Below are 15,185 nucleotides of genomic sequence, written 5' to 3'. Positions count from 1 at the left end.
CAATTAAGGGTCTGACAGAATGAGGACCTGATTCAAAAGCTACTGGAAAGATTCTAGTCCTACTGGCCTCAATAGGCTTTGAGTTAGAACAGAACAGAGCCCACATTACTTCTCAGTACGTCTTCTCTCACGTACATGAGTATGTATCAGAAGTAGCTGCACTGATATCAGATAAGTTATACAATTGTGCAACAGGGCAATGTAATTGGAATCAGACACAAATCCCTAGTACTACAGCTTCCTTGACAAGTGTATAGAGTGGTATTTACCTTTACCTAGAGGTGCCTTTAGCCAATGTTTAATAGCTAAACTTCAATCACTTTACTTTTATGTAATGGAAAATTGATATATCCAAGTTTTCTTCTCATGGCCCATTTCCTCTGTTGTCTCTTACAACATGTTGGATTAGAGTGCCAATCGATGGAGTATAATTTCATTGAATATTTCTGAGGCTCTTGGAATTCACCTATTTACATAATCAGCAACTAGAACCCCAGCAAAAAACCCAATTCAAGCAAAATGATATTAATGTGCATCCCTATACCATTGTCTGACAAATACAGATGACAGTATATTGCACAGTCACATCCAGCATTTTCTTAGTTGGCTTTTTAAAATTCTCTTAATTATTTACAAGAAGATAAATCATTTAACATTTTAAATATTAATTATCTGCAGCAATCATCACTTAATATTCTGCACCAAACTTTTAAACTCTGCATAGGTCCTGAATTTACACTAAGTAGATGGCAATTTAACTTTTTGATATTTTTAGTGGGTAATAATTGAAAGTATAAAAAATGCTGCACATTCTTCCAACAACAATAAAAAGGCAACATAACATATCTAGCATTCTTTAAATTCTTTGTAGTCATCATAAATTTTAAGAAGTTACAATGCACTTGTTGTTTGTTACAACAATTGTATAGAAAGTATTATGAATGCATTAACTGCATGTACCATGTTAGGTTATTAATTTATATAGCTGCATATATTAATCTTTTACTTTATTATTAATAATGTTTATGAATGGAACATTAATTTAAACTATACCTCTTAAAGGTACTAAAGGTTTTACTACAAATAAATATAACTCACCTATGTACACTTATCATGATACATATTTAACCTCTGGGGAAATGATTGCAGGCAAAGTTTTGATACAGCATATGCTGAACTGGAATTAAAAAGATTTTGGTTATGTACAGTTCAAATTACCTTTGACATATTTTTGCAGGTTAGTTACAAATTTTTGACTAAACATAGAGCTCTTCTTTATCATAGAACCTAACATCAGATTTTAATCATATTTTGTACCCACAGGGTTTTAAGTTTCTAACAGGCCACCTGTCTCAGACATTAAAAAATTCACAGGACAGATGGGAAGGTGAAAGAACATGTCCTTGGATAAAGAAATTTTTACTCTGCAGGCACAGTCATAAGCAAGGCTAGCCAATATATCACACACACATACACCATATTCTTCTAGCATTGCTGTATCATGATTGCAAATTTCTCTTTAGTAGTATAAATATAGAATTCATCATTTATCTTTTTTTCAAGATCACAATTTGAAAAACCTGTCTCTTGTTCATAGAATCTATGAATCAGTGATGGAAAACACAGCCCAAAGAGTACTTCAGCAAATACAGTGTGCATATAATGTATACATAACAAACCACCTACAATTGCTAGGCTGTTCATTAATGACAGGAACTCCTGCGCAAATATTTGTGCAGACCTCTGACACTTTTTTGATAGGCATGATATATTTTAAAGTGAAAAATATACTAACGTAAGTAGAAGTAGTTATTAGAAAGCTAGCTTAAAATGGTCATGCCTACTCCCATGTTGCTTTAAATTTCTATATAGGGGATAATTTTTATTGGCACAGTCTAAAGTGGTGATGTGCCAGAGTCATATGATGTGCTACTGTGAAACAAGGGCTAAATTCTGCCTTCAGATATGTGCTGTGGACAGTCAACATATACAAAACATCTTGCAGCCTGCCAGTAGATTACCTTGATGGGCAGTGTGTTGCAGGTTGTTTTACCCCTGTCCTAGAATATACAAATATATTCAAAGCATATTCTAGACTTGTGCTTTTTAATTTTTAAAAATGTATCTAGTTTCCTGAGGCAGTGAATTCCACAGGCTGAAAATTTGCTGTGTGATTTTGCATTTTATTCACTTGTTGTGAGTTTATCAATCACTTATTTTGAGTTGAAACAAAAAACAGGACTGTGTAGCACTTTAAAGACTAACAAGATGGTTTAATAGGTGATGAGCTTTTGTGGGCCAGACCTATTTAATAGCTCATCACCTATTAAACTATCTTGTTAGTCTTTAAAGTGCTACACGGTCCTGTTTTTTGTTTCAGCCGCACCAGACTAACACAGCTACATTTCTACCATTAGTTTGAGTTGACAGTCATGGAAATTACCGGTGATCACTGTACATTTTTTCAATACACCTTGCATATTTTGGTCTCCAACTTTAAAATTTACTTTCCATATCAATTTTGCTGTATAAATAAAAACACAGAGTGATTGCCGCTAATGATTTTTAGTCATCACAGATTGATTTGGGGTTAAGGCAACAAAAAAACACATAACTGATCAACGGGTAATAATGATATGTTTTACATTAGGGATGTGAAGGCTTAACCAGTTAACTGTTTAACCAGTAAGCCTCACTTCTAGCAGGTGAAACTTACCAGTTAAGGTTAACTAGTGCGCGGCAGGGCCCCACAGACAGAGGCTGCTCTGGCCTGACTGGTGCTGTCCCTGCCTGTGATGGCGGGGAAGGGCCACTCCAGCCCAGTGATGGGTGGGGGGCAGCCCTTGCTTTCCCATCACTCCCTGACGAAGAGGAACAGCCCCATTAATTCTTTCCCATAGAGACTGTACAATTTGGCCAATATACATGGCAGTGGGGACATGTATATTGGCCCAACTGGACAGTCTGTATTGGAAAGAATTAATGGACAGAAATCAGATATCCGAAAAGGATAGAAATCTGTTGGGAGAACATTTTAATCTGCCCCGGCACTCATTAATAGATTCCAAGTTACTGTTGTTTCAGGCCAATTCCACAAGCCAAATACGCAGCGAAGGACTGGAACTTAACTTCATTCACAAAGGTTCATTCCTATCAGAGAGGAATTAATAAAGATATTGGCTGGCTTGCACATTGCCTTCCACATCCTAATGACTTAACCAACCAACCAAACAAACAATGGTGCAAATTGTTCTTATCAACTTCTTCTAACTTGAACAATCTAATTCACCATTTTTTTTCTCTTTTTTCTTTTCCCCCTCCTTTCCCCACTTCCCTTATTTATTCTTGGATCTGGACTTTTAATACTCCAGTCATCTGAAGAAGTAGGTTGTGCTCATGAAAGCTCATGATACCATCTACATGTTTTGTTAGTCTTTAAGGTGCTGCTGGACCAGCCGTGGCCAACCCGCAGCTTGCGAGCACATGCGGTTCCTGCACCTCTCACTCCCCAACATCCCCTGCCCACTGCCAGCTCCCCCCTCGGTCCCCGGCTTCCCTGTGCATACTGGGTCAGAGCTGCGGGGTATTAAAAATCGCACCCAAGATGGTGGCCGTCTTAAAGGCGCAGCCTCCTTTTTTTAAAAAAATAATTTTTTTGTTTTTACTCGACAATTCTGGTGTGGCTCTTCGCATTTTTTCCACCACTGTTTTGGCTCTCTTTGTTAAATGGGTTGGCCACCCTGCGCTAGACTATTAGTTGTGTTTTAAGTTTTTCTAATATGTTTAACCAATTAGACAATTAAATGGGATTGTACATCTGAATTTTACGTTCAACACACAATAAGTCCATTTATAAAAAGGCCACCATGGTAATGTTCAGGTTACTAAAATATGTATAATTATCCGACAAAATATATACCATCTAACGTTGCCTTGACTCCTCTTTAGATGTTTCTAAAGGCTGTACTGAGAAGCACTGGGTTCTTTTTTAATTTGTGGAAGATCTTCACAAATATTTCTTGCTTTGAGCTCTAAAAGCAAGATGTATTTATCTGTTCTTCAGAGACATTATGGTATTTGGTAACAATATCTATCTCTAAGTGAACTGAGCATAGATGTTAGCAGGTGAAATTCCGTAGGATTCAGATTTCACACAGTACATTTATAGTGTAGAGCTAGAAAACTGCCTCTTTTCCCACGATCCTGTATTGCTAATGGATAAAGTTTTGATTTTCTAGAAAGTTGTCTGTCTGTCAGCAGCTTTTATCATTGCATATTACTTAAGATGGCTGAACAGTTATTTTAAACCCTCTAAGCCAGTGGTTCCCAATCTTTTTGATACTGGGGACCAGTAAACCCATTCACAAGCTTTTGGAGGACCGGTAACATTTATTTGCATATTTGCATATTCATTACGCAAATGATGAATATGCAAATAAATTGTCTCTGGTCCTCCCATAGCCTCCAGTGCCAACTTTAGCAAAGCTTTTGATACAGTCTTCCCCAGTATACTTGCCAGCAAGTAAAGGAAGGATGGATTGTGTAAATGGACTGTAAGATGGATAGAAAGCTGGGTAGACTGTCTGGCCCAGGGTTTCCCAAACTTTATATAGTTGGAACCCAATTTTTTATCAGTACCTTTTTTATGGCCCAAAAATATAAACGCGTATAAACTGGGTTTAGACCGGAGGTGCGGGCTGTGGGGTGTGAATGAGGGATTTAGATGTAGGAAAGAGTGAGAGGTGCAAGCTCTGGGAGGGAATTTGGATGCAGGAGGATGTGGAGAAGAGGATGCTGACTCAAGGAGGGGGCTCCAGGCTGGAGAGTGTTGGGGTCAGGTGGAGGGTTGGGGTGCTGAGCAAGCCATAGGCTTGTGGATTTGAGGGTGCAAGAGTTTGGGTTGGGGATGTGAGGGGCTCAGGACACAGATTTGCAGTGTGTGGATGGTGCAGGAGTGTTGTGGCAGAAGATTTGAGGATGAGGGGGTGCAGGAGTTTGGGGATGTGAGAGGCTCAGGTCAGGGGGTTCCAGTGTATGTGAGGCTCAGATTTGGAGTCGGGGTGGGGTGTACAGGAGTATTATGATGCTGTGGCCAGATGATGACTTGGTCCCAATTGTGGGTTTGTTGGCCAGGCTTAATTTTTAAATAAAATATTGTCAAACACAAAAGGTTTCATCATCATCTTTATTTATGAGAAGGGTGAGTAACCTGTTTTGAGTCAGGGGTCACTGGCCCACAGAAAAGTCAGTTGAGGCCACACAAGTGAAATACAAAACCACAACCCCTCCAAAACCATCAAACCTCATTAATCTGGCCCCAACTGTGCTTTGTGGGTGCTGGAACAGGGTTCAGGGGCAGGGTGCCAATGCATGCTGGGGCAGGTGACAGAGTGCCAGTGGGTGCTGGGGCAGAGTACTTGTGGGGATGGGGTGGAGGGAGGGGACAGGGACCGATACCTGTGGATCCTGCAGCTGCACGCCAAGGCCCAGGAAGTGTGTGGGCTGCTCCCCCATCCCTCAAACAGCAGTGTGGTACCTGAAACACTGTTCCGTTGCATGCCTGATGCCTTCCGGAGAAGGGGAGTCCCGGACCGCGCCAGCCCCAACTTCTGGGTCAGTGCGTACTTTGCTCCTCCGCTCCCCATGGCAGCACATGCCGCCCGAGTAGCTGGAGCCAGCGTAGTCCCGGATCCCCACCCCCTCCCCAGTGCATGATGGAGCGGCGTTTTAGGTACTGCGCCAGCTGTTGGGGCAGGAGGGAGAGCAGCCTGCGCACTTCCAGGACCTGGTGCGCAGCTGCAGAACTGCCCCGCAACCCTGCAGGAAGCCCGTGCTACCTCGGTGGTCCCTGGCGGTAGCGTCAGCATGGCCACTCCCCCTCCTGGCCCCAATCCCGGCTGCTTTATCTGCTGGCGCCAGGTTCCGTTCTGCGTCGGCGCGCCCAGCCTTCTCCCTGGTTCCTAGCGCCTGCCAGATCTAGCCCCACTGCCCGGAAGCATGCCTGGCAGAGACTCTGTGGGCAGCGGACTCTCTCCCAAGGATCGTGCATGCAAATTTTTCTGAGGACCGGTATTTTTTTTCTAAGGACTGGTACTGGGCCGTGGACCACACTTTGGAAAACACTGCTCTAAGCAGAGCAATACTGTCCAGTACTAATTGCTCTGTGCCTTGGCATCTTAAAGGTGGGTTGTACAGAAAAAATAATTCCATAATTGCACAATATAATAATACTTTGCTCCACTGATATCCTGCAGTTTTGTATGATAGTACACAGTGGGACAGAGTATGATTTTTTGCCTTGCTTTATCTTTAATAAATGTGTTCATCCCAAAAATAAATAGGTAGCAAGACAAGCTTTCCTAATACTGAAGGATAGTAGCTTTTGCTTATTACATTAAAGTAGTTCAAAAATAATATATTTTACCTGAAGATTACCCCTGTAATACTGCCAAGGTCATGGAGACTTCAGATTATCTGATGCATTAATGCTGCTTGTATATTTAAGGGGGTTTATTTAACTTGTCCTTACAGTTCCTGCTAATATTTTTTTCTGTGTGTACTGGTACTTTTTCTACTCTATTGTATTCTGTGTACTTGCTTGAGTGTTGGCAAGAGGGGTCAAGCCAGAGTTTTTGAAGGGTTGTATGTGAGGCCTATGCAGGTCTCCATCCAGCTCTTCCTTTCTTTTTATATATTCCCGGCTATCCTATATGTAGCCATCTTCTGTTTGAAATCAAAGATGGCAAGAAATGGCACAAATTAACAGCTGGGAAAGCCTTTGCTTTGGCTTACTAATGCCAGAGGGAGATGGAAGTGTAAACTGAGAATTTAGGTTGAGGAAGGACAGGACCCTAGATGGCAGTTTGTTCAGGAGTCACATGAATGTATACTGTTTGGTTTGATTGTAAAGAATAAAAAAAGAATTAACATTTTGTTTAAAATAATAAATGAAAGAAAATACCATTGCCCTTTTAAGACATGGGAAGGAGGTAAAATAGAGGAAGATAAGATAGACAAAAGCCATCTAGATGGTGCTAAGTGACTGGAAAAGGAATTTGATTGGCCAAGAGAAATAATTGCTTCACTTACAATGACAATTAGGAGGGGTCTGGCTAATGTTTGGTAAAGAGAAGCCGGAACCCCGAATTTGTTTTTGCTCAAGAACATGAAAATGCCATAAGAAAAAAATTGAACAATGTGAAAAGGGCAGAGAGTAAATTAGATCACTTGAAGAGACCAGAGTTTCAGGGGAAGTGTTCCAAGTAATTCCACATTTTTAAAGAAGCTTCTACCATATATTTGAGCCAGAAGGTGAGAGGTATGCCATTGGATAGCTGCTCAAGGAAGTACTGTACCAATGCATTGGAAGGTACTTTACATTCCAAGCATTTCAGGGATGAGAACAGTGCAAGGCTAAGTCAACTAAATAGAACACTTTCTGGCAATTTGCCATATTTCTTTTTCAGTGAAAGGGGATTCCATAAAAATGTAAGACCAGATCCTTAGCTACTGTAAATTTGCGAAGCTTTTTAAGTTACTGTAGCTATGACAACTCGTATAAGCTGAGGATCTGGTCTGTGAGTGATGAACCTGAATTCATAGTCCATTTGCTTTAGGCTTCCTCCTGTCTCTGGAATGCCCAGCATCTGCAATATTTTATGATGCCTAAATATAAATAACAAAATGTATTTAACTTGTTTGCTTTAGAAAGAGTTTTTTAAATTGTGGCCTGTAGATTGCTGGTTGTATGGTTTTATCTCTTTGTCCGTAATAAGCGCTTAAATCATATTAAAAGAAGATTTAAAAGGTCATTTAAATATTTTGCAACATTACTCTTCCACATAAGTGACTGCTGTAGTTGTAATGGGGATATCAAATGGCTGTGACACCATTATGAAAATGGGGGAATCTGCTCCACAAAAACATGCTTCTCTACAAAGAAGTTGTCCACTCTTTCAAGGTGTTTGAGAACCCCTGGGTTAAGGAAAAATTCCCCAAAGTATATACAGTATACTTTGGGAAGTAATCTGACAATCCTTGTAATAAATTGTCATTAAGTTTGTGCATAATTACTTTTCACCTTGGTGATAATAATTAAGGAAAGCATAAGGAGTTTGATTAGATGATCAGAGCCATGAGGGATTTGGGGCAGATCCAGGATTTTTTTCCTGGGGAGATTGACATTCCCTAGGGGACAGTCTGGACTGTTAAATCACTGAGTTCATACAACTCTGCAACCCAGGTACCTTTTGCACTGCTTTGCTAGTGATAAGCAACCTCTTCAGGCTCCGTTCTTATCCACCCATTAGCATGTAAAGTCATTCCTAGCAAAATTACATGAATGCTCTCCCAGCCACTCATGTACGACATACAGGGCAACACCCACAAATTTTCCAGCCCCAGACTTACACTCATGCTGCTTAGTGGACTCCTGTGCAATATAAACTCTTTGTTTGACACTTCAACAAAGGGTAATGTTTATACACACCAGTCTTGTCTCAAGTAGACTCTCAAGCACTTCAATCCAAATACACACTGGATTAGGTAAATAATAAAACAAGTTTATTACCTAGAACAGTGTTTCTCAACCAGTGGTATGAGTATCCTTAGGGGTACTCGAGAGAAGTCTGCAGGTACATCAACACAACTGAAATTTAGAGAAAACTGAATTTTTGTTTTAAGTTTTACAGCACTTTATTATTTTTGTACTTTTTACACCCAAAAATTTCATCCCCCACCTGGCTATAATTAAGTTGTTTAAACAAATGTGTTGCAATGGTAGAAAAAATTTTTGTGTGTCTGAAAACTGTAGGTACTGGGGGTACTTATAATTTTTTGGGGGAGGGGGGAAGAGATACTTTATAAAAATAGGTTGAGAAACACTGACCTAGAGAAAGATTGACTTGAAGTGATTATAAGTGATAAAGATGTACAAGTCAGATTTGGTTACACAAAAAAACCTGTTATAAAACCACAATCTGATTCCCAAACATTACCAAGCTCAGTAAGATCTGAAAACAAAAAAGTTTCTCTCTCCCAAAAACCTTCAGCAGTTCATACTAACCTGAAAGTCTTTCAGTTAGGACCATTCTTCTTCGAGCGGTTGCTCCTGTCCATTCGAAGTAGGTGTGCGCACCGCGTCTTCCGGAGCGTTTTCCCTAGCGGTACCCGTAGCGCCGGCAGGGCGCCCCCTGGAGTGGTGCCACCATGGCGGCACATAAGTACCCCTGCCGGCGCTGCCGCACCTCAGTTCCTTCTTACCGCCATGACGGTCGTTGGAAAGTCTCTATCTCTCTTAGTCTCTTAGGGTATGTCTACACTACCACCCTAGTTCGAACTAGGGTGGTAATGTAGGCAACCAGTTGCAAATGAAGCCTGGGATTTGAATTTCCCAGGCTTCATTTGCATAAAGCCGGGCGCCGCCATTTTTAAATGTCCGCTAGTGCGGACTCTGTGCTGCGCGGCTACACGCAGCACGGACTAGGTAGTTCAGACTAGCTTTTGGACTACTTTCACGAGGAGTAACGGTAGTTCGGACTAGGAAGCCTAGTCCTAACTACCTAGTCCGTGCCGCGTGTAGTCGCGCGGCACGGAGTCCGCACTAGTGGACATTTAAAAATGGCGGCGCTCAGCTGTATGCAAATGAAGTCTGGGAAATTCAAATCCCGGCTTCATTTGCAACTTCAGTTGCCTACATTACCACCCTAGTTCGAACTAGGGTGGTAGTGTAGACATACCCTTAGTTAGTTAATGGTTCCCGTTCTATCACTTATCTGTAAATAGTTCATTTAGCTAGATAGTTAGGTTCTTTGTTTGTCCCTCCCCCCCCTTGGGGGTGAGGAATGCCAGGGCCGCAAGGCTTCAAGGCGTGCGCTGACTGCGGGAAGTTTATGCCCAGAGGCGACCCACACGACAGTTGCCTTAAGTGCCTGGATGTGGCCCATCTCGCAATTGCTTGCAAGATCTGTAAGTCTTTTAAGCCCCGCACGAGGGGAGAAAGGGTTTCCCGCCTAAAACTTCTCATGGAGACAGCGCTACAACCGGTGCCGCCGGAACAGCCTATGGTGCACAGCGCACCGGCATCCACGCGTGAGGCCCCTCACCGGCACCGCGCGTCCGCGTCGAGATCCCGGCACCGGTCTCACTCTCCACCATCCAAGAGGGTGAAAAAGTCCCGCGTAAGGTCCCCTTCAAAAAAGACTACCTTGGTCAGGTACCGCAGTGCCAGCTCACCGGTACACACATTGGCTGTGGTACGCCACAGTCGGCGAGGAGGTCTCGATAGTCTGGGGCGCTTGCCTTCTCACCGTCCGTCCACGCTGGACACATTCGAAGCGGCGCAGGACCTTATTAGCCTCACTACCTCCCCCCCGTCGTCGGTTGAGACGGAAGGGTTAAGGTCGCCCTCGCCAGAGGCTGAGTTGGCTACGGCCTTGCCTCCGCATGTTAAGGCGACTTATGCGTCGGGACCATCCCATGTGGGGTCAGTACCGATCGCTACCATGACACTGCTTTCAACGCCGGGTCGCCAGCCCCGTTCAGCTTCGGGCCGCGCTTGACCCTTGGCGCAGCTGAGTTCCTTGCCAGCCCCTCGTTTGGCGGCACCAGTGCCGTACTCCCACAGCCATGTGGCGTCCACTTCGGCACCACTCTCCTCCACGGTAGCTGGCCTCCAGGAATCGGCGTCCGTCTCCGTGCCGTCACAAGCGCCGGCACCGACTCTGTGGTCTTCGCCAGTGCCGCAGCCATCGGCTGCTCCCACTGCACTGTGTCTGGTACCGGGTCTGCGTCCCCAGGTACCGCGTACACCATCAATAACTCTCCTGGCGCTGGGCCTAGGCACCCCGGTGCCACAGTCAGCAACAACGGTCCCGGCACTGGGCCTAAGCAACCCGATGCCGCAGCTGCTGGCGGCCACTCTTTTGGCACCGGGCCTCGGCACCCCGGTACCGCAACTAGCAGCGTCTACTCTTCCGGCACCAGGCCTGGGCACCCTGGTGCCACATCCAGCGGCGTCAAGTCTCCTGGCACCGGGCATGGGTCCCCCGGTGCCGCAGCTGGCAGCAAGTCTCCCGGCACTGGGCATGGGTCCCCCGCTGCCGCAACTCGTCTGTCCCCGCCGTACTCATGCGGGCAAGCCAGGGTCTATGGCTAGGTTTGCCCCGCACTCTTCGTCGGCTCCACCCTGGCCGGAGTCCGACTACTCGTCAGATTCGGACGCAACTTCCATCCGTTCAGGGTCATCGGGGGCGTCCTCGAACCACACGTCCCGTTCCCAACACCCGGTTTGCGATCATCCACAGCAAACCTGGCCCCCGCATCTGCAGTGGCCTTTTTGGACTCCTTGGGCCTACCACCAATGGCAGGGGCCGGTACCCCCTTCTCTGGTTTCAGAGGCTTCGGGTCACCGATCACAGCCCTCAGCATCGTTGTCTCGACCTCCCCCCTCTGACCTAGCAGCAGAGGCCCTGGTGCCAGAGTCGGACCCGCAGGCGACACAAGACGTCCAGCCGGCACCGCAGTTGGCACCGACCAGCCCGGCACCGATGCAGGAGTCATCCTCGTCGTCATCCCCTGATGAGGCTCTGGCAGACCCGGCACCGAGCCTGCCTACTATGGATGCCTGCACGCATCAGGATTTACTCCGGCGCATGGCATCAAATCTGAGCGTCCCGGTAGAACCCGTCAGGCTCTTCTCACCGCTCGCAATTCCCGGACGTTTGTGTGAAGGGTCTGTTCCAAGGGGGACCACAGACCCTGAGTCCTGTGCTGCCCCAGGTGTGCTCCCCAGCCCAGGTCGGAGGCATTGGTGACCTACGTGAAGGAGGGGGGAGGAGCATTGAAAGGTACCCCACTGCACACCACGCCCTCCTGGGTCCACCATTCTAGGGTGGTCAGGACCTCTGTGGGCACTGTTATGACTGAATCCCAAAGACCCCGGGACTGATTGAACACCCTCGCCAACCATGCCTGCAGAGGCCTCATCCTCATCCTGGCGTGACGCACCGTGTACGTGCATGCAGCCATATGACCCAGGAGCTTTGAGCAGACCCGAGGGGTCGTGATAAGAGACCGGGTTAGCCCTGAAATCAGCTCCAGTATGGAGAGGAACCTGCTCCTGGGCAGGAACGCTCTTGCTACCCTGGCATCTAGGAGGGCCCCCATGAATTCGAGATGCTGAGAGGGGATTAGGGATGACTTCTCCTCATTCAGCATGAGCCCGAGCTTTAGAAAGAGGGCCTTCGTGAGTGACACGTGAGATCTCACCTGCTCGTACGAGCGACCTTGGATTAGCCAATCGTCAAGTTACGGGAACACGTGCACCCTTGCTTACAGAGAAATGCCGTAACCACAGCCATGCATTTGGTGAACACCCTTGGTGCCGTTGACAGGCCAAAAGGGAGCACCGTAAACTGCAAGTGGTGTTGGCCAACCATAAACCTGAGGAACCTCCTGTGGCTGGTTCTGATCGCCACATGGAAGTACGCGTCCTTGAGGTCGAGGGTTGTGTACCAGTCTCCTAACTGTAGCACTGGGATGACAGAGGCTAAGGTCACCATTCTGAATTTTTGTTTTATGACTGCCTTGTTTAGCTTTCTGAGGTCCAAGATGGGACAGACTCCTCCCTTCAGTTTGGGGACAACAAAATATCGGGAGTAGAATCCCCTTCCCCGCAGGTGTGGGAAAACCTCCTCTATTGCTCCCTTTGCGAGGAGCACAGACACCTCCTGACACAGGGGTGTCCCTGAAGGGGGACAGGGAAGGGGGGTTTGAAGGTGGTGGGCCCAAGAAAGGGATGGAATAGCCTCCATGTTCTATATTTCATACCCAGGCATCTGATGTGATTAGTGCCCACGCACAGGCAAAAAGGGATAGACTGGCCCCAAACAGGGGGCCAGAGTGGGAGACTGGTGCGGAACCCTTGAAGAGCGCATCAAAATTGCGGCTTGCCCTGATGGGAAGGGCCGTGGGGGCCCTCCCCGCTGGCTGTCTGCCCTGGGGCGACGACGGCGACCCTCAGGGCCCTGGGGGTACACAACCGCCCCGGAACCTCCACCGGAGGCCCGGGAGCAGCGCCTCCAGTAGTCCCCAGGGAGGACCTGGGGGAGTGCCCTCCCCTGTTGCCTATAGGGCAGCTGGCGACACTGCGGGGCAGGCGTGTGGATGCCCAAGGACTTCAGGATAGACCTTCTGTCCTTTAGCGTATGGAGCCTAGAGGCGGTGTGCTCCGAGAACAAAGTTTTGCCCTCGAAAGGCAAGTCCTGGATCGTATTTTGGACGTCAGGGGGAATCCCCGAAACTTGGAGCCAGGCACCCCGATGCATAACAAGGCCAGATGCCATAGTGCGGGCTGCCGAATCGACTGAGTCCAGGGACGCCTGGAGAGCGGTTCGGGCGATAACCTTCCCCTCCGAAGCAATGGCTGCGAACTCCTGGCGGTCCTCCGCCGGGAGCCTGTCCCTGAATTTCTCCACAGCTTGCCAGGTGTTGAAGGCATACCTGCTTAACATTGCCTGTAGGTTAGCGATACGAAGTTGCACCGCACCTGTGGCGTAAACCTTACAGCCCATTAAATCCATCCGCTTAGGCTCCCTCGCCTTTGGAGATGGGCCAGGCTGGGGAAGCCTTTCCTTTTGGGCCGCGGCCTGCACGACCAAGGATCCTGGGATGGGTTGCGAATACAGATGTTCATGCCCTGAGTGCGGGACAAAATAATGCATCTCGACCCCTTTTAAGGTAGGGGTCAAGGTCGCCGGCGTCTGCCACAGGGCATTCGTAATTTTGGCCACTGTTTTGTTTAGTGGTAAGGCCAAGCGAGGAACTGACCTCTCGAAGAACAACAGTTACAGGTAAGTAACCGTTCTTTTTCTTCCAGTTCAATGTTGCTACTACTGTCTTTCAAACTGTCTTGTAGTCCCAACTAGACATGCAGAGAGGTGAGGTGGTCAGATGTCGTTTCTCTGCCCCTCCTCCTCTATACTCTGACCCTTTTTTCTGGAAAAGCTCTTGCTGGATCACGTAGTCATGCAACTCCTTTGTATACTTGCTCTGCCACATGTAATTCAGGAGAATTGCAAATATATTGTTTATATCTCCCCAGCTGGTGAATCTCTGATTAAATAAGTAATGGCCTTTTAGCATCTAGCTGGCTTGCTTGTGTGACAATTGTCTTTGAGAAAATAGTCTGAGGACATTACCCAGAACTATAGTATATTTCAGTAACAATCATAAGTAAATCTGTATCCAATTTTGATACACGCATTTTAACAAGATGGTGATGTGCAGTGTATTGTGATTTCAGATGATCCTACACCAGGAATACTTTAAAATATATCAGAATCATATAAGAGTGATGAACATGTGATACAGTATCGCATGAGGTACATTGTGTCTTAGGGTGACAATTATTTGGTCTGAAATATTTCAACAGAATGTCTGGTGGGAGCTGTGAAGCATCCACAGATTAAGGCCAGTTGAGTAGAGATTACCAAATTGATGTGACCAAAGGCATTTGGCCATTGCTTGTGGACATATCTTAGTGGGGAATATGGGGTACACCAATCTGACTGGGGAACAGATGTATTTTTGTCCAATATTAGGGAAGCAATTGGTAATATCTGGGAACACAGTGGGGCAGAGACAACCATTCTCATTGCTTGTGCCTTCTTGTGTCAAGTGTCTTGTACAGGCACTTGTTATGGAAGGTACACCATTTTCAGATTAATAGATTGTGAGATTTAGAGGAAAGCATCTCTTAATAAAACTGTGGAAGTGGGGTTCAGGGCTCCTAGCAAGGGATGACCTGTACCATACAATTTATTGCCAAAAACTCTTCACATATTTTATATGGATAAGTCTGTGGCCTAATTAAACCACATCCACTGCCTTAGGTTTTTCTTCTGGCATTGCTGAACAATATAATCATATTGGGGAATCCATCTGAAGTTCTGTCTTTGTAGTACTTGTAGCAATAAATTGTCATTAAGATTGATATGAGTCAAAATAATGTTTCAAAAACTTTGATATTGTGTTCAGTTGGCTTGATGTTTAGCTCAGTAATTGGAGAATTGAACTAGAGTTTCAGCACTTGGTGGACTCTTGACACAATTGCATTATTCAGTAGGATGTTTGCATTATCATGCACAGAGAAGGATAGTAACTGAGTTCCTAACATTATCACCAAA

General features: G+C 45.9%; 1 protein-coding gene across 6 annotated transcripts in view; it reads left to right on the top strand.

Annotated features, from left to right (window-relative positions):
* Window positions 1-15,185, top strand: part of NPAS3 (neuronal PAS domain protein 3) — an 888,952-nt gene that overhangs the window by 185,172 nt on the left and 688,595 nt on the right. Inside the window, exon 1 of one of the 6 annotated variants that reach the window (XM_075926952.1) lies at window positions 4,033-6,182. The exons of the other annotated variants lie outside the window; for them this stretch is intronic. The gene's annotated coding sequence lies outside the window, so the exon portion shown is untranslated. Of the gene's footprint in view, window positions 1-4,032; window positions 6,183-15,185 lie in introns of those variants that run through there. 6 annotated transcript variants of the gene reach the window in all.

This window comes from Pelodiscus sinensis, chromosome 4 (assembly GCF_049634645.1).
Source record: "Pelodiscus sinensis isolate JC-2024 chromosome 4, ASM4963464v1, whole genome shotgun sequence".
Lineage (NCBI taxonomy): Eukaryota > Metazoa > Chordata > Testudines > Trionychidae > Pelodiscus > Pelodiscus sinensis.
Note: the sequence above shows the minus strand (reverse complement) of the source record. Positions and strands in the feature narration are given on the sequence as shown.